The sequence below is a fragment of the Balaenoptera borealis genome, assembly GCF_965194805.1.
Source record: "Balaenoptera borealis genome assembly, chromosome: 14".
NCBI lineage: Eukaryota > Metazoa > Chordata > Mammalia > Artiodactyla > Balaenopteridae > Balaenoptera > Balaenoptera borealis.
In genome coordinates, this window is record NC_138875.1 from 41,424,730 (window position 1) to 41,449,075 (window position 24,346).

The 24,346-nt window shown below is 36.6% G+C and overlaps 1 long non-coding RNA gene across 1 annotated transcript in view; it reads left to right on the forward strand.

Annotated features, from left to right (window-relative positions):
- The first annotated feature begins 841 nt into the window (after nucleotides 1–841).
- LOC309610885 overlaps nucleotides 842–24,346 on the forward strand; it is an 82,222-nt gene continuing 58,717 nt past the window's right edge. Inside the window, exon 1 of the long non-coding RNA XR_014234204.1 lies at nucleotides 842–928. This is a non-coding gene — a long non-coding RNA (uncharacterized lncRNA). The remainder of the gene's footprint in view (nucleotides 929–24,346) is intronic.

Here is a 24,346-nt window from a genome sequence, read left to right on the forward strand (position 1 = left end):
CCTTAGTGTTTAAGCCTTTTTATTACCTAACATAGCTAGGTGCGTGGAGGTCAGGCCATCACCAGGGTTGGTTAATTCAATGAATTGACAATATTGTCAAGGACCCAGGTCCCTTCCCTCTTTTTGCTCCTCCATCTTTAAGTGTGTTGGCTTGTTCTCCAGTCTGGTTTTCGTTATGGTCCTAAAATGGTCTCAGTTACAGATTACAGATAATACCCAGAGGCAAGAAAAGGGGGACACCCTTATATTCGGTCTCTTTTTAAGACTAAGGAAAACCTTTCCCCCCAGCAGATTTTCCCTCATATCTCATTAGTTAAAATTGCTTCACCTGTTCATGCCTATCACTAACAAAGGGGTGAGGCCTCCAAGATAGGCTCGGCCAATTGAGATTCATATCCCAGCCTCTCCTGAAAGACACAGACAGTCTGGGGAAGGTGAACAAAATTAGGGTTATGTTAAAAAGACAGAAAAAGGGGATAGATAGATGAATAATGAGTGTGCAACAGTGGCATCTACTTCAGTAGGTAATCTTATTATAGGTAATAGGCCTATATGGGTAAGAAAGTGAGACACTAGGAAAAAAATTCAAATTCCTATCATTCCTTACAAGATGGTACAGATACTTAAAATATAAACCAGTTACTTAGTTGCAAGAGATGTAGACTAGAGATTTATAGCAAATTTCTAGGACTTTGTTTAAATTCCTAGTGGGATAGCAACTGATTACTTTTAAGAGCCTTAGTCGACAATTTCCACTTACATAGTGTCTTAGCCCATTTTGCTATAACAAAAATACCATAGACTCAGTGGCTTATAAACAACATAAATTTATTTCTTACAGTTCTGGAGGTTGGGAAGTTATGATCAAAGCATCAGTAGATTCAGTGTCTGGTGAGGACCCACTTACTCATTCATAAACTGGTGATTGGTGAGTAAAGCTATTCATTCAGTAAAGTCCAACTGCTTGAATTATGTAAATATCATTTAGCAGTGCTACACTTCATGGTCTTCATCAAGTGAGATAAACTTAACTGTAAACCACCATTCAGTTGTAAAGATAAAGAAAATGGCTTCTGATGCTTAAAGGAAAATGGATCATTCTTTCATTCAGCAAATATTATTGAATATTAGTATATGTAAGAAAAGTGAGGGATTCAAATGAAATAAAAGATAAGCTTCCTCACTTCACTTACAACTATAGCACCTAGAGTATAAACTTCATGAGGGCAGGGGTTTTGTTTTTCTGTTGTCGTCTCCCCAGTATGACTAGCAAACAAATACACAAGAGAGAGCATTGGTTCTGTTAAAGTAATTCAACAGGGAGGTCGTTTGACCGTGGCGGCTCTAATACCTTGGCAGCCTGTATAAGCAAACAAAAACCTAAGCCAGAGTTGATTCCTGTAAATACCTCAAGGCTAAGAAACTGAAACGTAACAACTAATCACGAACAGCCAACTAGGCTTTCTCAAATGAGGCCATCACTTAAGCTAATGTCAAGCAATTTCCTTGCTTCACTTCCACGTCTGCTCTATAAAGCCTTTGCTTTAGCTCCTGCGGTGGAGTGCTCCTAGCCATTTTCAGTTTGGTGCTGCCTGATTTGCTTTGATGTTTGCTCAAATACACTCTTCAAAATTTTCATGATCCTTAGTTTACCTTTTAACAATACCAAAACTAGTGATAGTAACTGAAGGATTCAAAGATGTAGAATATTCAGAAAGGAAAATTTTGAATAGTATACTTAGACTCTTTATTTTAACCTAAGATTTATTTTAATCAGGTTTTGACAGACATGCAGACAACAACCTTTGAAAGAAGAGTTTATTACTCACAGTTACCCAGAGGATGGTAGGCACCACATGCCACATGGGGCCATATGGCGTCACTTACAGGGAGAAGTAGAGAGAACTGGGACTAAACCTTTGTTATAGTGCTGAGAAGAGCTAGGTGGGGATGTCCCCTACTGAGTGGGAAGCAAAACACACAGTTGATGCTTGTGATTGGAGGGTTTGTGACAGATTTCCGAATGCCTGATGGTGGAGGTGTTTGTAAAAAACCTTGCATCATTAGCATGGCTCCATGACTCCAAGATGCCAAATCATTAATACAGAATATCAAGAATAATTATTACACAATTAAATTCTATTACTGTTACTGTTATTTCACCAACTTAGCTTTGTTAGCTTTGTATTTTTTTAGAGACATAATAGATGTATTAACAGAACAAGACAATGCTTATTTGTAGCACCCAAGACAGTAAACAAAGGCCTTATTTACTGAGTTGTTTCTCTTTGCCTCAATGTCAAAGAAAGCCGTTGAGGTTGCTCATGAGGTACATTCTTTCATTTACCATGCCTAGAACAGAGATAAAGCTACAGACAGGCCCTTAGTGTTGTTTACTTTTTTTTTTTTTCCCCTTTATGGGTTAACCACAATGACACATCTCATCCTAGCTCTTAATCCTGCCAGCCACTTCAGAAAGGTCTTCCACCAGGATTCTGTTCTGCCTTAGGGGTGATTCAACAAAGAAAGATACATTCTAAGATTGGGGGGTGGGGCGGGGAAAGGCAATGCCTTTCTAAATGAATGGATTATGAGTAATGAAAAGAACAACTCTACTAAAGAAGCTGAATGAAATATTTTCTAATGGTTTTGTGGGTAGGAAACATTAAAGTGTGGAGGGGAGGCTTTTTTTTTTTTTTTTTAAAGCTGTAGGACTTAGGTGTTAAAAGGCACATCATTTCATTATAACTATTATTTGTGGTAAGCTGGACCTGTTTAAAAATCTAATTTGGTTGTCTTGAGCTTGTATTATTTGCCTATATTCTTTTGTTGTTGTATTAATTGTTACTAGAAGGAGATTAAGGTTTTAATTGAATTTTTAATAGAACAGTGAACTTATTGAATCTTCATTGGGTTTCTATTTGGCAACATCTAATGAGAAGGTCATTTCTTTTAATCTTGTTAGGTAACATGGTGGGAAATGACTAATATATATACTACCTAATATTACCTCTAGGCCTCCCAAATGCCAAAATATACTTTTATTTTAAAAACATTTTTCAGGAGGTACAATCCAGTTTGCTTACTTTTTCTGGATTTGTATTGCTTTAAAAAATTCATTATTTTATATCATCTTTTTGTGACTGGGATTATACTGCTGCAGGTAAATAACACTTTCATATTGAGTAAAAGAATTTAGAATAGAAAAAAAAAAAGAAGTATGTATCCTTATCTCCACACTTCCATAATTCCCCCAAATCGTACTTCAATGTAAAAGTAAGTGATACCTTTAAAATTTTTCAATATACTCTCTTCTTATTTATGAATCCAGTTTCCTCTTACCATTCCAGTGAAGTTGAACCTTAGAAGATAGTGACCTTCTAATTGCCAAATCCAGTGACCTCTTCTCAATCCTTATCCTTCCTGAACTCAAGCACTTTGTCACTGTTGACAGCCTATCCTTTTTTTTTTTTTTTTTTTTTTAGTTTCTAGGGCACTATTTTTCTCTACTACTCCAGCTGCACTTTGCCTAGCTAGCTCCTCTTTACCACCTACTTCCTTCCTTCAGGCTTCTGCTGAGCTCATCTTCAACACTCTCCATATATATTCCCTCTGTTGGGGGAGTGATTTCACTCTTCTACTCATACATAAATGATCCCCCAATTTGTATTTTCATTCCTGACTTGTTTACTAAAGGAAAACCATTTCTCTGTTCATGACACTTCTGACACCAAATGTGTGGGTTTTCCTTAGCCAGCAATTCTCCAGTTCTCTGTGGACACAAACTGGGTGTCCTACACTTTAATTCAGTTCTGACACTAACTACCCAGTCAGCACAAACCCCACAGGTTAAAGGTTGAGTCCCATAATACTGCCCCCCACTTGAGACAACAATTTTAAGTAGTGGGTTCCCAGCTTACCCACACTTCTGTCTGACTTGGCTATAAATTGGAGGTTCCCACAGTCCCTCCTGCACAGGTTTGATAATTTGCTATAACAGCTCACAGAACTCAGGGAAATACTTGACTTACTATTACTGATTTATTATAAAGGATACAAACGAACAGCCAGATGAAGATGTATACAGGGTGAGGTCAGGAAGGGTCTCAAGGTGTGGGAGCTTCTGTTCCCATAGAGTTTGGATTGTGCCACCCTACTGGTAGCTTTCTGAACCCATCATTTAGGGTTTTTATGGAGGTTCCATTACAAAGGCATGATTGATTAAATCATCGACCATTGACGATTAACTGAATCCCTAGTCCCTCTCCTCTCCCTGGAGGTCGCTGGGTGAGGCTGAAAATTCACCCCACCACTCAGGAAATTCCAGGGGGTTTAGGAGTTCTGTGTGAGGAACTGGGGATGAAGACCAAATATGTCTTTCTTATTATATCTACCAAGCCCCAAATCTTAATTTCCAACCTGTGAGGACATCTATCCTGGACAGTTTACCAATTCTTCAACATTCACACAGCCAAATCCGACTTGACTACCTTCCTTTATTTTTAATCTTATTAATAATTAATTGTTATATTATGGAATTATTAGAATAATTACTTTTTAACTTGCTTTTTTAACCTCGCACATCATGACTAAGTAGAAATTTTAGGGCCAGTGGAAGGGACTGGGAAAAATTGGTCATTTAAGAACTTTGGTTGTATTGAGGCAGGAGATAGATGGGCCCCAGGCTGAGCAGCCAGAGTTTGTCCCCTGTGACAGATACTCCAAAATAGCCGGAGGGAGGAGAAGCTGAGCCCTGCCCAGATAAGAGATAAAAGACCACATATTCCTCATTCTCCAAGTCAAGGAGACCTTCCTGACTACACAGGCGCAGAAAGGCTCCTTGGAGGTCAGTAAGGGAGGGGGCACCACCCCATAGTAAGTGATGCCAACCTACCCATAGGCCTCTTTGCTAGAATCCATCTTGGCTAAGAGATGCACGCACACACGCACGCATGCACATGGGAGGACCCGGAGATATACCAAATACAGACTCAAAACCAGGCAAAGGAAGATGATTGGTCAAAGAAAACCCAGAAGAAATGCCCCATAAAAGTGATTCAAACTACCACGAGGGTGCAACTCCCTCTGAGCCCGCCCATGTGTCTATCCACAAGCACTCTTTTTCCTCCTAGTAAACACTTTGCTTGTTTCACTACTTTCCGTGTCTTTGTGGGAATTCATTTTTGCAAAGCCGAAAGGCCAGGGCCTTGTCACCGACCACTGGTCTAGTGGCTAGGGTTCAGCACTCTCACTGCCGTGGCCTGACTTCAGTCTCTGGCCAGGAACCGAAATTCTGCTTCAAGCTGCTGCAGGCCAAGGCCACCTGAGATCAGTATTGAATCATCATCTGAAGTAGCTCAAATTTGTCTTCCTTTCCTTTTTACTGTTTTAATTCAAGCCTTTATTATCTTTCTAGTAATAGCTTCTTAATTGATCTCCTTGACTCACATCTGCCCTCTTACTCCGGTGCATCTTGCAGATTGCTGCCAGAGTCTTAACATGAATCTGATGATGTAATTATCCTATTTATAAATCTTCGCTGCCTTGCTGTGTCCTCAGAATATAAGGTGCACACCATTACCACGCCATTCAGCATCTTCCTCCTTCTGACCCACAGCTATTGTCCCTTGTATACTAGGGCATCAAAGCTGAGGCATCATCTCTCTCATCCTGCTCTGTTCAACATTTTGCCCTTGCCCTGACTATTGTCTTTAATAACCTTTTTGCTTTTGGATGAAATCCTAAGCATCCTTCAAGGCTGCTTTATATATTGGTTTCCCTCTGAAACCTTCCTCAGCACCCTAGGAAGGGCTCTGTTATGAGTTGCTCCTCGTGTATATGTTAGTATTCCTAGGATCTAGCAAAGCACTTTGAGCATACTGTTAACTTCTTTTTAAAATTTGAAGTCCTTATTTTTAGGAACGGTCCTTAAAAATGTAGTTTTTATTACCATTTAGTTCTTTACCTGGTAAATTTCCTTTGTTTGATTTCTTTGCAAACCAAACTAACATCATCATCACTGTCATCAACACTTTGACAAACATTTAGCAGATGTCTAGACTGCTTGCATGCAATTAGGGTGCAGAAAGATTTAACAGTTGGTCCTGCACCACCAACTCAGTCAGCTCCATGCTAGCCCTGAAGTGATGTTGCGTGACTGTACTTCTTCCAGTGCTGTGCTGCCAAACGGCCCATGGTGAGTCCTAGCGGAGACTGTGCACAGGAAGATGACGTGCTACGAAGTCTCCAAGTTTCATTTGAAATTCAAGGTCTACGCTGATGCACACTTCACACATTTCTAAGCTTAGTGGCTACTCCCTTATATAATTTTGAACAGGTCTCAAGTCAATTTTGCAGTTAAACAAGTCTAGTCGGTTTAGTTTTGTGTTTAAACAGCAACAGATTTCTCAGTCTCCTAGGAAACTGCATGGCAACTAGGAACTCTTTAAATATAGAGCATGCCAGGATCTCTTAAATCTTTAAAAGCAAGGACACTATTAATTAACAGTTTATATAGGTAAGCATGATGACATGGCAGAATGAAATAAAGTCAACTAATGACTGAATCTAACCAAACCAAACAAACTCAAACAAGTAATTGTTTATCTTTAATATCTAACTGGCCCAATGGTTCACCATAATTTTATTATTCTATAAAAGGATCACATCCTACAGGTATAATAAAATATATGAAAATGTTGAATGTCAGTCAAACAGAAGTACCTATGCCATGGGATAAATTCTTCTATTTTTACCAAATCGTATACTTGTACAAAGAATGAGTAAATTAATCGACCTTAAAACCCTCACTAGTTTTTGTAGTTATTTGATTGTATTATTGTTAGTATCTATGTTAATTATATAGTTATATATAAAGGGTTAGTATTATAAACTGTAAAAGTATATCACATATTAATCATGTTTATTAGACTGAAAGGTCATCAAATGTGCATATGAGAGGTGTTCCAGACTACTCAAAGCATTCTTCAGTTTCTCTTATTCCCAAGCTTCCCTTGTTCCTTTACCTCTCTCCTCTCTGGCTTGGCCAGGAACCTTGCTAGTTTGCGTTGTGTTACACCTGTTGTGAATTAACAAGCAGGTGATAATTAGCAACAGTGGTGACACTGGATCTAGCTGTAAAATGGTTGAAACCATCCAATGACCTCTACTGCTTTGGACATTCAGTTTGGTTGGAACCAGTAGAATAGCTAAATTTTTGTTTACTCTGTGTCCCACAGTCCAGCAGTTCTTTAGTGGTTCTAAATACTCAGGAGAACCAGTCACAGGATTTTCGCGACGTTTTCCTGGAGCATGCTGCCACCTCTTGGCCAGATAAAGCAGGGCAGCTTTTGTAGGATCACAGTGGAGCCTGCAGTGTAATTCCTCATTCCCACTAACATTTAACACTTTCTGAACATAGTAATTTGGTTTTTCAACATCTAGAGGATTCATCAAATATTTGAATTATAAATAAAAACCATATAAGAGCCAAAGGGACCAAATAATCTGAAATACTTTCCACAGAGTTATACAAGGACGCTGTAAAAGAGTAAACTCTATTACAGCTAATTTTGAGTTATATAAACAGAAAGAAAATTAGCCTTGGAGAATTTTATAGTGAAACTCTTAAGGATCAATTTCTCTTATGCTTAATCAGTCTTATAAGTTTGTCATCTCTTTTTAAAAGTGATGGCATACATAAAAATCAAATAACTTTGGCCTAAATGAAAAAGGTGGCTCTGTAAAAATATAATAGAGCGCTGCAGTGCGCAGCCTTTAGCACTCGGCCATTGCTGCCCGCCATTACACCCACCCCACCCCGATACCAGGCAATGGTTATCGGGAGACTGTTAATGTGGTAAGGTTAGAACGGCCTTAGAGGTCCTGCTCAGCCATTGGTCGCTGCCACAGAGGACCCCATTCAGCCATTGGTCGGTGCCTCAGTGGACCCCTCCCACAAGCGGGCAACTGTCAATGGGCGACTGTTGGAGGGCACGTTCAGCCATTGGTTGGCACTGAAGTGGGCCCCGCCCCTAAGTGAGTAACTGTCAATGGGCGACCGTTAGAGGGACATTGAGCCAACCGTTGGAGGAGTGGTGGTCGTCAGGTGGAGGGTGGGGTAAGAGGCAGATCCCGGCCTTCTCCCCAGGGCCCTCCAGCTCACCCAGCCTCAGGCTGGCAGGTGAGCTGGCGGGTGACCGACTGAGATCTGCCTCTTCAGCCAGGCCTGGGCACTGGTGGCGTTACCGAAACGCAAGTCCCGAAACGCAGGTCCCTGTGCCCGACGCACAGTGAGGCCAGACAATACCAAAACGCCGGAATTTGGAACAGAGAAAGGTTTATCGCAGGGCCATAAAGGATGTCGGCTCCCCTGGCCCTGAGGGAGCCACCAACTGATAAACCTTTCTCTGCTCCAGACTCTGGCGTTTTGGTATTGTCTGGCCTCACTGTGCGTCGTTGGGCACACGGACTTGCGTCTTGGTAACAAAAATATCAATAGAGTAAATATGTGCTACACCTAAACTTTTTGATATCTAATCAAATCAACAATGTCTATTAATCATCATCAAGCCAAACACTCTACTAGGTTCTGTGACTACTACAGTGAATAGAAGACAAAGGGTCCTGCCTTCTGGAAACCTGTCTAGAGGGTTTCATGGAGACATCAACAGAATTCTAGAACATAGTAAGGTGCATTATACATAGAGTACTTTGGGAGCATGCGGGAGGAACTCTCAACCCCATCTTGGATTATGGAAAATAAAAGACAAAGCAGATTAATGTAAATAGTTTTTAATAGGCACACCAGTTTGCAGCTGACAAATACAGACTTAAATTTATGTCTCCCCTAACAAAAACTTAAGCCCCAGTTTTATATTGTCAGGTTTCCATCCAAAGTGTATATTATTCATTGTAAATTTTCCTTTTTCTTCTCTCAAGGTAAAATACTTAAATTTGGAAAAATTGTGTACTCTTTCCATAGTTAAGATGTAAATCATTTAATAACTAAAGCTTAGAAATGACTAGAAGCTATGAAAGTATGTATATTTATAGTCTCTCTGGGTTTAATATTTAGTGTCTTAGGAATGATCACTTTTACTTTTTTATGATCACTTACCAATGTGGTAATCATGCTGCCCTCCCATTTTATAATTTAGGCTTATGTTCTGTAAAAAATTGCTTCTTTACATAGGTTTTTAGCTCTGTAGGTCTGAAAGCTTTAAGAATATAATTCCCTTCAACTTTTAAATTTATTTTGTTTAAAATGAAAGGACAAGGAATACAGTGTGGAGGTTCCTCAGAAAACTAAAAATAGAATTACCATATGATCCAGCAATCCCACTCGTGGGCATATACCCAGACAAAACTAATTCAAAAAGATACATGCACCCCAACGTTCATAGCAGCACTATTCACGATAACCAAGACATGGAAGCAACCCAAATGTCCATTGACAGAGGAATGGATAAAGAATAAGTGGTACATATATACAATGGAATACTATTCAACCATAAAAATGAACAAAATAATGCCATTTGCAGCAACATGGATGCAACTAGAGATTATCATACTAAGTGAAGTAAGTCAGAAAGAGAAAGACAAATACCATATGATATCACTTATATGTGGAATCTAAAATGTGGCACAAATGAACCTATCTACAAAACAGAAATAGACTCACAGACACAGAGAACAGACTTGTGGTTGCCAAGGGGGAGGGGGTGGGAGAGGGAAGGACTGAAAGTGTGGAATTAGCAGATGTAAACTATTATATAAAGGATGGATAAACAATAAGGTCCTACTGTATAGCACAGGGAACTATACTCAGTATCCTGTGATAAACCCTAATGGAAAAGAATATAAAGAAGAATGTCTATATGTGTATCTCTGAGTCACTGTGCTGTACAGCAGAGATTGCCACAACTTTGTAAATCAACTCTACTTCAATTAAAAAAAATAAAAAAAAATACATGAAAGTTATCAGTCTGGGATGAATGAATGAATGACTAAAATAAACAAGTACATAAATAAACAAATGAATAAATAGATAAACACACACAGTACACATGTACACAGATAATAAGCTGTTGGAATATTTCTCTCAAACTTTAGGTTGCTGCTGTAGTAAACTGTAGCTTTTTGGTGTTTCCTACTAGTCATCTTCCTACTGCAAAAGCCGCTTCCCCCACCCCTGCCAACTGTCCACCTTCATTGTTGTCTTTAAAAAATATATTTTTTCTCTTTAAAATAGTGTGACCTCAGAATTTCATAAAATTCAGTTGTTAATGCCTTTAAAATTTGCTAAAATACTTTTATGATTCTTCCTATTTTGAAGTAAATTTAAACTAATTTCTTAGACTGTTGAGTGGGAAATCATCTTTCAGCATTTTGACTCAGGGGCTCTTGGTAGCATCTTAAGACCTCCCAGTCTCTGATTAGGTGTTTATCAGAATATTTTCAGTCTATTCAAATTGCTTGGGATACCTTTTAATGGAGGTTAAAATGAATAAAATAATCTTTTCCTAATCTGCTTAAAAGTTGTTTTTAATCTAATGTTTTGAACAGATAAATTTTTGAATGATTCAAAAAAGTAACAAAAAGTATAAAATGAAAAATTTTTCTTATCTACTCAGTTACCACCTACCTGCCTACCCCCTGGATAGCCAATATAAGTGGTTTATTATATATCATTACAGAGTTTCTTTTTGCATATAAGCAATATATATATATTTATATTTTCTTAAATTACCCCTTTTACTCAAAAGGAAGCATACCATATATTCTGTTTTCACTTTACTTTTTTAAAAAAACTAATAATAGTTTTAATAATAGATATCTTTCTGTATTATCTAACTAAAGAACTTTTCCATTTTTTCACAACTGCATAATAGTCTATCATGTAAAATTTACTAAACTATAACTTAATCAGGTTATTGCTGATGGACATTTAGGTTGTTTCCAATTTTTTGCTGTTATAAACAGTGCTACAGGAATAACCAGATATGTTTTTAAAGAGGATTATTGATCTTATTGTTTTCTGTGAATATTTTTCCTCATTTATTCTTTGCTTTTTTGCTTTTCTTTCCTTTTTTTTTTTTTAGTTTTTGGTTTTGTTTTTGTCATGCAGAACTTTTTGATTTTATATAGTCAGTTTTGTTAATTGTTTCTTCTATGACTTCTTTGTTTTGTATCATGGTAAGAAAAGCCTGCCTTACCGCAAGGTTAAAAAGAAGTTTCTATTTTCTTCTAGTACTTTCATTGCTTTATTTTCACACCTAAGTCTTTGATCCATTTAGAATTTATCCTGATGTAAAGTGTGGGTCTAACCTTTACTTCCAGGTGGCTGTCCAATTGTTACAACACAGTTTATTGAATATTCCAACGTTCCCTGACCAATTTCAGATAACACCCTTTTCATATACTTAACTCCCAAATGTATTTGATTTATTTCTTGGCTTCCTATTTTGTTCCTCTGGATTTGTCTGGCTATATATGTGTCAGGTTTTCTAATTGGCTTTTGATTAATTAAACAGTATCATTTTTGTTTGCTTTTGTTCAATAAATTATATGGATAGTAAACATCCTGTGCTTTGGGAGGCATATTTTGATTCTCAAGGTAGGGTGTGAATAAAGTCAGAGAGTAGAACTGCCCATGCCTATCCTTGATATGCTCAGTGTCTAGTTCTCTTGTTTTCATCCTGCAGGCCAACGTTTTCTTAGATGTGTTGGAGAGATGCTTAAAACATTTTATTAGTCATATAGGCTCCCTGGTAATAGCTGTATGATTTGGACATGAAGTAGATCATGTAAATAATCAAAGATGAAAAGAGGACTTGATCTTGCCCAGCTCTACAACAAAGGAAAGTCAGAAATATGCGAATAATCACTTAGTACTCACAGAACAGCTTTTCTTATAATGTATTATTTCAGTTATTTCTTGCCATGACGTGGTAGATAATGTTATTTTGTTTAAGGATGACAAAACCAAGGCACAGATTGTTTAAATGAGCTCAAGTTCACACAGGGGGTGGTGGAGCCTGGATTTGAACTTAGGCAGAGTTTTTTCTTTGTTTTGTTTTGTTTTTGAGATAACTACAGATTCACAGGAAGCTGCAGAATAGTACAGAGAGGTCCTGTGTACCCTCTACTCAGTTTTCCCCAGTGATTATATAAGATGTAACATAACCACTGGGGAAACTAGATACCGGCATACTTCAGTTTATTATGTTTTGCAGATATGTCTTTTACAAACTGAAGGTTTGTTGCAACGCTGCATTGAACAAGTCTATCCATGCCATTCTCCCAACAGCATTTGTTCACTTGGTGTCTCTGTGTCACATTTTGGTAATTCTTGCAATACTTCAAACTTTTCCATTATTATTATATTTGTTATGGTGATCTGTGATCAGTGATCTTTGATGTTACTATGGCAAAAAAATTACAACTCGTTGAAAGCTCAGGTGATAGTTAGCATTTTTAAGCAATAAAGTATTTTTTTTAATTGAAGTATTGTTGATTTACAATGTTTTGTTAGTTTCTGGTGTACAGAAAAGTGATTCAGTCATACATACGTATATATATATATACACACACACATATTCTTTTCTATTACAGTTTATTACAGGATGTTGAATATAGTTCCCTATGCTATACAGTAGGACCTTGTTGTTTATCTATTTTATATATAGTAGTTTGTATCTGCTAATCCCAAACTCCTAATTTATCCCTATCCCAACCCCTTTCCCCTTTGGTAACCATAAGTTTGTTTTCTGTGTCTGTGAGTCTGTTTCTGTTTTGTAAATAAGTTCATTTGTGTCATGTTTTAGATTCCACATATAAGTAATATCATATGGTATTTGTCTTTCTCTGTCAAACTTACTTCACTTAGTATGATAATTTCTAGGTCCATCCATGTTGCTGCAAATGGCATTATTTCATTCTTTTTTATGGATGAGTAGTATTCCATTGTGTATATATACCACATCTTCTTTATCCATTTATCTGTTGATGGCCATTTAGGTTGCTTCCATGTCTTGGCTATCGTAAACAGTGCTGCAATGAATTTTGGGGTGAATGTATCTTTTCAAATTTTAGTTTTCTCTGGATATATGCCCAGGAGTGGGATTGCTGGATCATATGGAGAGTCTATTTTTAGTTTTTTAAGGAACCTCCATACTGCTCTCCATAGGGGCTGCATCAATTTACATTCCTACCAATAGGGTAGGAGAGTTTCCTTTTCTCCACACCCTCTCCAGCATTTGTTATTTGTAGACTTTTTAATGATGGCCATTCTGACTGGTGTGAGGTGGTACCTCATTGTAGTTTTGATTTGCATTTCTCTAGTAATTAGCGTTGTTGAGCATCTTTTCATGTGCTTTTTGGCCATCTGTCTTCTTTGGAGAAATGTCTGTTTAGGTTCTCTGCCCTTTTTTTTTTTTTGATTGGGTTTTTTGTTTTTTTGTTATTGAGTTGTATGAGCCGTTTGTATATTTTGGAAATTAAGCCCTTGTCAGTAACATTGCTTGCAAATATTTTCTCCCAGTCTGTAGATTGTTTTTTTGTTTTGTTTATGGTTTCCTTTGCTATGCAAAAGCTTATAAGTTTGATTAGGTCCCATTTGTTTATTTTTGCTTTTCTTTCTATTGCCTTGGGAGACTGACCTAAAAAAACATTGGTATGATTTATGTCAGAGAATGTTTTGCCTATGTTCTCTTCTGGAGTTTTATGGTGTCATGTCTTATATTTAAGTCTTTAAGCCATTTTGAGTTTATTTTTGTGTATGGTATGAGGGTGTGTTCTAACTTTATTGATTTACATGTGGCTGTCCGGGTTTCTCAACACCACTTGCTGAAGAGACTGTCTTTTCTTCATTGTATATTCTTGCCTCCTTTGTTGAAGATTAATTGACCGTAGGTATGAGAGTTTATTTCTGGGCTCTCTATTCTGTTCCATTGATCCATATTTCTGTTTCTGTAAACAATAAAGTATTTTTAAATTAAGGTGTACCTTTTAAAAAAATAATGCTGTTGCACACTTGAGAGACAACAGTATGGTGTAAACATAACTTTTAAAAAAAATTTGTATTGGAGTACAGTTGATTTACAATGTTGTGTTAGTTTCTGCTGTACAGCAAAGTGAATCAGTTATACATAATCATATATCCACTCTTTTTTAGATTCTGTTCCCATATAAGTCATTACAGAGTATTGAGTAGAGTTCCCTGTGCTATACAGTAGCTTCTTATTAGTTATCTATTTTATTTATAGTAGTGTGTATATGTCAATCCCAATCTCCCAATATATCTCTCCCCCCCAAACATAACTTTTATATGCACTGGGAAACTAAACAATTCATGACTCTCTTTGTTGCAATATTTGCTTTATAGTGGTGATCTGGAACTGAACCTGTAATATCTCTGAAGTATGCCTATAAAAGGATTACATCTTATGTAACCATTATACAATATTGATACTAGAAAACTGACATTGGTGCAATGTGTGTGTATAGTTCTTTGCCATTCTATAACATGTGTAGATTTGTGTAACCGCCACTGCAATTAAGATACAGAACTATTCCTTTACTGCAAAGATTTCCCTCATGCTATCCCTTTATAGTCACGCCCACCCCAACCCTAACCCTGGTAACTGCTAATCTGTTCTCCATATTTTTAATTTTGTCATTTTGAGAATGTTATATAAGTGGAAAAATATAGTATGTGACCTTCTGAGGACTTTTTTCACCCAGCATCATGACCTTGAGTGCCATGCAAGTTGTTGTATGCAGTTTGCTGTAGACAGCATATATGTGGGTCATGGTTTTTATCCACTCTGCCAATCTCTGTTTAAGTGGGGAACTTAGACTATTTTCATTTAATGTAATTATTGATACCTTATAGCTTAAGTATTCCATTTTATTTTTCATTTTCTGTTTGTTCTCTCTGTTTCTCCATTTTGCCTTCCTGTGGGTTGCTAAAACATTCTTTGGAATTCTGTCTTAATTCATCTATAGTGTTTTGAGTGTATGTCTTTGTATAGCTTTCTGAGTGGTTGCTCTAGGCATTGTATTACGTATACATAACTTATCACAGTCTACTGGTGTTGGCCTTTGCCATTTCAAATAAAGTATAGAAACCTTACCTCCACCATTTATAATGTAATTTGTCTTAAATATTGATATTTCCTCTACTTACATTTAGAACCACATCAAATAATGCTATAATTTTTTTGCTTCAACAATTAAACACAATTTAGAAAACTCAAGAGGTGAAGGAATGTCTATTGTATTTACCTAAATTTTTACTCTTTTTGTTCTTTCTTCCTTCCTGATGTTCCAAGTTTCCTTCTTTTATCATTCCTTTCTGATTTAAGAACTTCTTTTAGCCATTCTTTAGGGCAGCCTGCTGGCAACAAATTCTCTTACTTTTCTTTCATCTGAGAATGTCTGATTTTCCCTTCATTCTTGAAGGATATTTTCATGGATATAGAGTTTTTTTCTTTCACTGCTGCAAAAATATTCAGAGTCTTCTTATTTGTGTTTTATATATAATGTCCCAGGATTTTAGCAGTGCTTAGCAGGAAGATTAGGGAGAGGTACATTTATGCCATCTAGTCTTGGAACCAGAAACCCATTGGGCAGTTTTTAATATTTAGTGTTGTTTGTATTCAGATTTGGAAAATGGAGACTCCAGGAGTTATCCAACATATAGTTGATTTTTTCAAATATTCTAGAATTATTGTCAGTGGTACTAAAATCATATGTCCTGTATATATAATGGAATATTACTCAGCCATAAAAAGGAACAAAATTGGGTCATTTGTAGAGACATGGATGGATCTAGAGACTGTCATACAGAGTGAAGTAAGTCAGAAAGAGAAAAACAAATATCATATATTAACACATATATGTGGAATCTGAAAAAATTGGTTTAGACAATCTTATTTACAAAGCAGAAATAGAGACACAGACATAGAGAACAAACGTATGGATACCAAGGGGGGAAACCGGGAGGGGTGGTGGTGGTGGGATGAATTGGGAGATTGGTATTGACATATATACGCTATTGATATTACGTATAAAACAGATAACTAATGAGAACCTACTGTATAGCTCAGGGAACTCTACTCAGTGCTCTGTGGTGACCTAAATGGGAAGGAAATCCAAAAAAGAGGGGATATATGTATGCGTGTAGCTGATTCACTTTGCTGTACAGTAGAAACTAATACAATATTGTAAAGCAACTATACTCCAATAAAAATTAAAAAAAATCCTATGTCCTGAAGCCACCAGAAAATGATGTCAAGAACAAAGCTTAAGATCTTGGATGCAAACTCTAGATGCATTTCTAAGAAGTGTAAAATAATTTATTTACCAACAGAAAAAGACATTAGAGTACAAATAAAAAAGCGAGCTGAATATGTCCAGTGTTTGTCACTCAGTCTGTTTTAGATTGATTACTTTCTGGGAGCTTAATGGAATAGCTCTTTGAGAAAGAAAAGGACTCCTTTCCAAAATTACGCGTGCAGGGTTTTAGTGAGACACACACTCATTAGTGTTGATTGGAGTTAAGTAACGCATATCACCTAGGGCATTTAGCTCACTTTGTTAGTGTCTAATCTGGTGCCAGACTCCCAAAAGGCCCTGAATTTGGCAAGGCCACAGTAAGATGAAATGCATAGCTGTTTCTTAAAAAAAATAAATGCAGTCCAAGCTGTTCTCTATAAGTTTTAAGCTTAGATTTAATCAAGTCCAGCCAAAATTATTCCACCCAGGAGCTATTATCACATTCTTCCTTTTGAAAGCATCTAAAACCACGGAATTGTTGGCAGTCACATCCAATCCTTTAGACACGAAAAATTCTTATAGCCTCCCAATTCCTAACTCCAACTTCCTTTTCCTGTTTAACATGTTTGTGGAGTTATTTAGGAAAAAAAAGATTTGAGTTTTAATTTGTAAATCTTCACTTTAATGCAAGGTAACTTTCTGGTAATGAAAAGGATATTGAATCTGGGAGAAAAAGTAATTGGAAAGCTGGCTTATAAAGGGATTAATACAGATTTATTTCTCTCTCTCTCTCTCTCTCTCTCTTTAGTTAGAAAAAGATAACATAAGAACAAAACCCAAGAGATAATGGCAGTAACCTCAGACTGACTTTAAGAACTACCAGTTTTTATTTATTTAAATATTTTTTGAGCTGAAAAACTCAAAGCTGGACTTAGCCATAATCCCCCCTCCCCCATCTAAATCTGTTTCTTTACCTTTTTAAAAATAGATGTTTACATGAAAAAGAAAATACTTAAAGATGTATATGTTCTACTAATATCTTGTCAGAACTATCTCTGGTTTTGTTTGGGATCGCTTTCTGTTTATGCAATAGCCACTTGCAGCTTAATAAACAGATACTTTTTAATTGGTTGGACAGTTCACATTAGGGAAGGCCTTTTAGAGCTGATCATGCGTGGTACAGGATGTGCTCATTCTAAACAAAGTTGAGAAATACATGGAAGCATGCTTTTGGCTCCTTCTTAAATCAGTACGCTGTTTCTCTTTCCTGAGTTCACCCATTTCTACCTATCCTGAGGCCTGATTGTACTTTCACAGGGCTGTCGGCAGATCTTTGCTACCATTAGCTTAAGGTATATATACAAAATGATTTAAGTAAGGTAAGATTCCTCTCAATGTTTTTTGCTTTTTAAACAGGATCTTTGGAAGATAAAAAGGTGCTTTTCCTCTTCCACTCTGCCTGTCTGAGGCCAGAAGGAGTTAGTTAGCATGCCATCTTGAAGGAGTATGGACCCCTGGTCTGTGCTTGTTTGATATACACATTAGACTTTTTATGAATTATGGAAGCACTTCTGGGAGGAGAAGGGCTCCAACTTGAACAAATCACTGGAGTCTAGCCATTCAGGGCTCTCAAGGGAAGAGCTTAAGCTAAAGGCCTTCCCTCACTGGGCCATCAATCCAAATCAAACAATAAATTGCAAGTGACCATCTGCTCTCTTAATCATGTGCTTCTTTCTTTCCTTGGGCTGGTTGTCATCTTCTGGTCTGGCCCCTTTTACTAATTAGCCGAAGCTTGATCTTTAGGTGAACCACAGTTTCATTTTATCCTGAATGGAATATGGGTTTATTTATTCTTCCATTTGGTTAAACCATTTGAGGGAAAATTTTAAAAAATTGTTGTTACTCTAAAGTTTACAAAAACTGGTTATTTAGAATCTGGGTTGATATTTTACTTTTGCTGAGTACATTTGAATACTCTCAAATGAATTGTTTTATTTTATTCCTTTTCTCAGCTTGGCAGTGAAAATGGTAATGTTTACATTTACTGTTTTTTAGAGCTAGACAGTATTCTTTGTTGTTTATTAAGTTTATTAAGTAATACATATGTATCACAAAGGATCTAGTTATCCTGTATAAAGGCAAAGTTTAGATAACTGGTGCTAACAGTTTGGTATGCATCCTTTTGCTATGTTTATACGAATACCAGATGAACTCAGTATTTAAATGTAGCAAATAAAGCTATAGGGGAATATTTCTATAATGTGGTGGGGTGGAATATTGGAGTGAAGGAGGGGAGCTTTGTAGGCAAGATGGAAAACCCGGAAGCTTAAAGTCAGATCTGAACTACATTAAAAGTTGAACTTTCTGAAGATGATAACCAGTTTGGGAAATTGTTTATGATTCCCAAACAGTTGAATGTTTATTTCACTAAGCATAGTGTTTTCAAGGCCCATCCATGTTGTAGCATATATATCATGCCATTTAGGCAAGGAATTCCAGGGTCATGGGGACCTGGAGAATATTCTAGAGTGGGGATGCTTTGTGCTAAGAGGAGTGGAGAAGAGGACCAGAGTGGGGGCTCAGGGTCCTCATACAGTGCGTGAGGAACAGCATTACATTATTTATTGAAGCAAGTTATTAGAAATGTTGAACTGCCTAACAATAGAGGGAAGGTTGAGTGTATCCCCTTAATAAGAAGCCATGAACCACCAAAAACTTTAATCTTGGAGGCTATATAGCAACATGGAAAATGTTTATTGTGTATAAAATCCAATGTGAAATCTCCAGACTGTAAAATTGAATGGACACTATGACTTTAACTATAATACATAAAACATCAACTAAAGAAGTTCCACTTCGAGGAATTTATCCCACCAATATACTCTCATATTTGCATAAAGATATGAGTACCAGAATGTTTGCTGTGGCGTTGTTTGTTATAACAAAAAATTACAAAGAAGTGATTTGGTATTTTATAGGGACTGGGTAAATAAATTATGCTACATCATACACTGAAATAACATGCAGCCATTAAAAAGAGTGAGGCAGCTTTAAATACCAATACGAATGCATCTCCAAGAAATATTTTAGGTGAAAAAAGAAAAGCAATGTGCATATAATATATTCCTTTTGGTGTATAAGAAAGGATTTTATATACATCAGAAAACAAGACTAGACAGGGATAATGCAAATGATAATAGTTTTAAGGTGGCAGGGATGTGCATGGTGATTTTTCTTCATTTTCTAAACATTCTTTAGTGCTTTTGTAACTTAAAAAGGAAGATTAAGGAAAAATGAATGCCTAAGCAGCCATGAGAGGGAGGTTTCATAAGCTTTAATCACCTCTTCTTATGCTGTTGAATTCTGGCATTACTTAAATTTCAGCAGACTTGTTCATATCACAAGTCTTCATTGTCCCTGTTGTGTTCAGAGGCAGAGTGTTATGATTTGGCTTCTATTAATACAGTCATTTAAACATTGAGTATGTCTGTACATTATAAAATGATGAAAAATATGGTTTCTGAACCTCATTATTGGGTTGCACGATATAGCTACACTCAAGAGAGAAGGCTGAATTCTAGAGAAATCTCTGGCTTTGGCTAAGATTTCCCAAATGGTTCATTTCTGTTAATGATTTCTGGCGCATTTCTTATGAATGAAATAAGGCACCTGGATGCTTTTTTTGGCTTTTCTAATTGAGCCTTAGCTTGCATCATTTTACCTTTAGATATTGTACTTCCTTTCATACCTACCCTTCTGACTCTTGATAACTATTTGGTCCTAATAGAAAAATTAAGGCAGATAACTTCTACAACAAAAGGATCTGGTACTATTTTGAAAAGCCTGGGGTATTGTGGTGATAAAATCAATTAAATCTTCTGAGTTTCTTCATTCTCTGTGTTCTGCAAGACTTAGCAAACTCATAAATATCTATCATTGGCCTGCTTGGCTATATAGGTGACATTTCAAGGTCTAAGCTGGTACTTATTTCTTATTAGCAGGACCTATGGAAGTGCCTGACTTATTAGTCCATGTTAGATTTCCAGTTGGTGCTAAATTTCTACCCTAGTTCTTGCATTCCAGTACTTTTTTTTTTCCCCAAATTCTTGGTAATAATTACATAAATAAATTACTCTTTTTTTTTGCACAGATGAAAAGGAAATGATCCTAGATTGATTAAATTTTATTCCAGGCACAGGCAAATTGTTTATGATTATAGCTTCCTTAATTGGCACATAAACTAACCTTTAACTGTAGCTTATCTCCTAAAAGATATGATTCATTAAAATTGGAGAAATTCTCTTGATTTATGCATACAGTTTTCATGTGCCCTTTGCTGATGCTTCGTTCAAATTAGTAAGTAATCAGATTGCCAAGTTATGCTTACAACCGGTGTTCTAATTAGTTTGGGATGGCAGCTCATTCATTTGAACCCACATAATAAGCTGGGAAAAGGGTGTTGTATTTTTGAATTTAATTGTTGTCTCAGATCAGAATTCTATTGCATTTTTTACCTTCTATTTTTTGAATTTAAAATCTCTCTATTCAGGAGACAGCATATTCTGTATATTTATTCTGTAAACTTTGCCATTTTTTCCTCTAGGAGGTTATCAGATTGATAATGGAGAGAGTAAGACATTTTATAAGCAGAGTTCCTGACTGGTTTGAAAATTATGTCTTTTCCCTTGTAAAATTTGGCAGGCAGCAGAGTATGTTAAAAACAACATGGGTTTGAAGTTAGGCCAAGGTTGGAATGCTAACGTACTAATTACTAGTTACTTTCACACAAGTTACTAGATGTGTACATTGGCAAATTAAGCTTTCTAACACACAATTGCTTCAAATATAAAGTAGGCATATAATCTTTGTCATGCTAGGAAGTTGTGAGACATAATAAGAGAATATATAAAACTCTGGCATGTATGATTTTCAGTTTGGACTTCAATTCAATAAATACATACTACATTCTCAATATCTCTTAAAAATAAGTCTTCTTGATGACTTCTTTTTTTTTTTTAACTGCTCCACGCGGCATGTAGTTGGGGATCTTATTTCCCCAACTAGGGCTCAAACCCATGCCCCCTGCAGTGGAATCTCGGAGTCTGAACCATTGAACTGCCAGGGAACCCCCCTTGATGACTTCTAAATAAAAGGATGTGTCACAGAATATTGTGCTATAGTAAAGGAATAATTGATATTTTAACATCTGGAAACCTCTCTTATTCAGTATTTCTGCATATCTATTATATAATAACGATGATTAATGTTTATTAGTGTAACCCTGAGCCCAGAGGATACTCCCAAATGATTAAAAATAGGGAATTCATATGATTTCCTCTTTAAGCATTTTTATTATGTTCTAATTCCTTAAAAATCAGTAATCTAATTGATTGGGTTTCCTTTTGGGTACAGGCAAAAAGTCCATGGTTTAATACTACATATTACTTTTAACAATGATAAATATATATATGAAAACTACCTACTGACTAGAATATAGTTTTTCATAATCATGCCAGATAACCAGTCCATTGAAAAGTACTAAGAATAACATAATAATACCACCCATTACCCAGTGCTTCCTATGTGCCAAACTCTTGTATGTTTCTCATCTGATCTCAACATCTAATCTTAACATTAGCTTGGACCACGAGGGATGTGTAGTATTATTCCAATTTCATAGATTAAGGAAGTCAGAGAGGTTAAATAAATTGTTCAAGGTCATACAGGAAGTGAGTGACAGAACACAGACTTGAGCCTATAGCTGTCTTACTTAGCCACCTTACTCCAAAGCTTGGGGTCTTAACCTCTGTGGAATTCTAGACTGCCTCTTATAACTAGCTTCTCCTTAGTCTTTTTCCTATGCCTTGTGGTCAAACCCCTTTCTCTGAATGATTCTGTGCTAGGAAAATGGATTGTGCCTTATTATTATGTGTTCTGATATACAAGTCAAGACTATTTCAGCAGGAGGGAAAATGTACTGGCAAGTAGCAAAACAACACCGCATCTGTGAGGCTGACGGGGTAGAAAGGTCACACCAAACTTAGCATCATTGTTGAAGATGTGGGGGTTCAACAGTGTGGAAAGTCCATTGTGAGTCATTTCCCTATGTCATGGCCAGAATGTAGTAATGGAAACGGTACATTTCACACTCAGTAGAAAATAAAATGAAAGAATGGGAGGGCTTGCTGGTAATATCTGCAGAGAGATGACCTGGCAACATTAACCTGTGACTGAGAAGGATTCTAATCTGTCAGTGGAGACATCTCTAAAGTTGGCAGCCATCTAGACTGTTGTATGTGTGATATGTGTTTTTTTTCTGGGCAGAGGGTCCAACAGCATTGTCAAATTCTCTATGGTACTCGTAATGAAAATAGTTAAGAATTAGCTCATCTAAATTTAGCCTTACAAAAGTGATTTTAAAAAAGTTATAAAGATATAGTTGAAGATACTTTCTGAGGATGTAATTATGTATGGTTTTATGTTAACCACTCCAGATAAAGAGAACTTTATGGGCAATATTGCCTAATGTTTAAGAGCAGTAAGTTTTGGAAGTCAGTGAATGGGTTTGAATCATTATCACTGTCCTAGCCATTTCTAACTTAACTTCTGAGGCTCAACTTCCACATCTGTAAAATGGGGATAGTAATATATACTTCAGTGGGTTGTTTTGGGGATTATATGAGGGAAATTGAATTATCTGAGCAAAGAAAAATATGAATTATCCAAATAGAGCAAACAGTATGATAAGGGTTCATAGGGATTCAGTAAATGATTATGGTCAGAGTTCCATAGCCTTTATTTCAAAACTTAAAGCAGCTAAGTGAATCTAGCCAATGTCCAGGACACAGGAAACATTACAAAAAGAGTAAATTAGTTTAAGTCAAGGAAAGTGACTTTTCAGCAAAATTGAGGCAGGAAGTGTGAGAGAAGGCAGAGAGTTTGTTGTAGATGAAGCAAATATCCAGGTTACCGTGGGAAGGCTGCGTGGAGGCGTGAGGATTTAGGAGTGATCTGATTGAGCAGTTGCTGGAAGAACGTGATGCTGCTTTGAAGTTACCTCAGATGCAAGAGTGGGTCACACACCATAGGTACCATGTTCAGAGCTTCAGTGTTTAATTATGTAAATGACTTCTTGAGGGGATATTCCAGCTGCTTGCAAAGCCATGCCTCATTTATAATAGTCGCAAACACACACAAGTCCTCATATTGAAAAATATATTAGTTTGTAATTGGGGGTGGGGGTGGGAGATGGAAAGGAAGGCCTTGATAACTAAAAATGCTCCAGAGGTCCCATTGTCCTTAACAACCATCAGAAGATGGGCAGGCACAATCCTTCACCTCAAGCAGGAGAGAGACTCCTTCCCAGGTCAGCCTTCCTCAGCCTGCTTTTAAAAGAAGGTGTTAATACAATATAAAAGAAAAGCACTTTCACAATAAAATTAAAAATTTCCCAACAGAAATTGAAATGAGAGAAAATATTTTTAATGACAATCAGCAATCTTCAAAACTTGAAGATGGAAACTAACATTTTAAATTAGCTATTTCCTTAATGTAATAATTTATATTAAATTTCCTAGCATGGAGCTTGGTACATAGTAGGCTTCACATGTTTTTTTCTCCCCTGCCCTTTCATATCTTTCCTGTTCAATGAAAACTTCAGAACTCATTAGGGAACCTGATCACAATACTACAGTGGTGTTTTCTAATGAATGACAAGGCACATTTATGTGATAAAATATCTTTTTTTAAAACTTACAAAATATATCCTGCATAAGATTTTTGTGCTGTTTCAGAGCTAAACATTCTCTGTTCTCCCAGAATATGAAATCTGAAGACTTTTAACAAATAGAAACGGGATTTTTTTTTTTTTTCTCTGCAGTAAAGGCCGTAGAGAAGTTTATGGACTTGTCCTTGGCTTTTATGAATGGGACGTGAAAACACCCACTTCCCTTTCCCAGAGGCTGTTTCAGAGAAAACCTCTTTTCTCATTCTACTTACGTTCTAAATCCTTACACAAAACTATTAATTTATATTTGCTGATTTGACTGAATGTATAATCTCAATC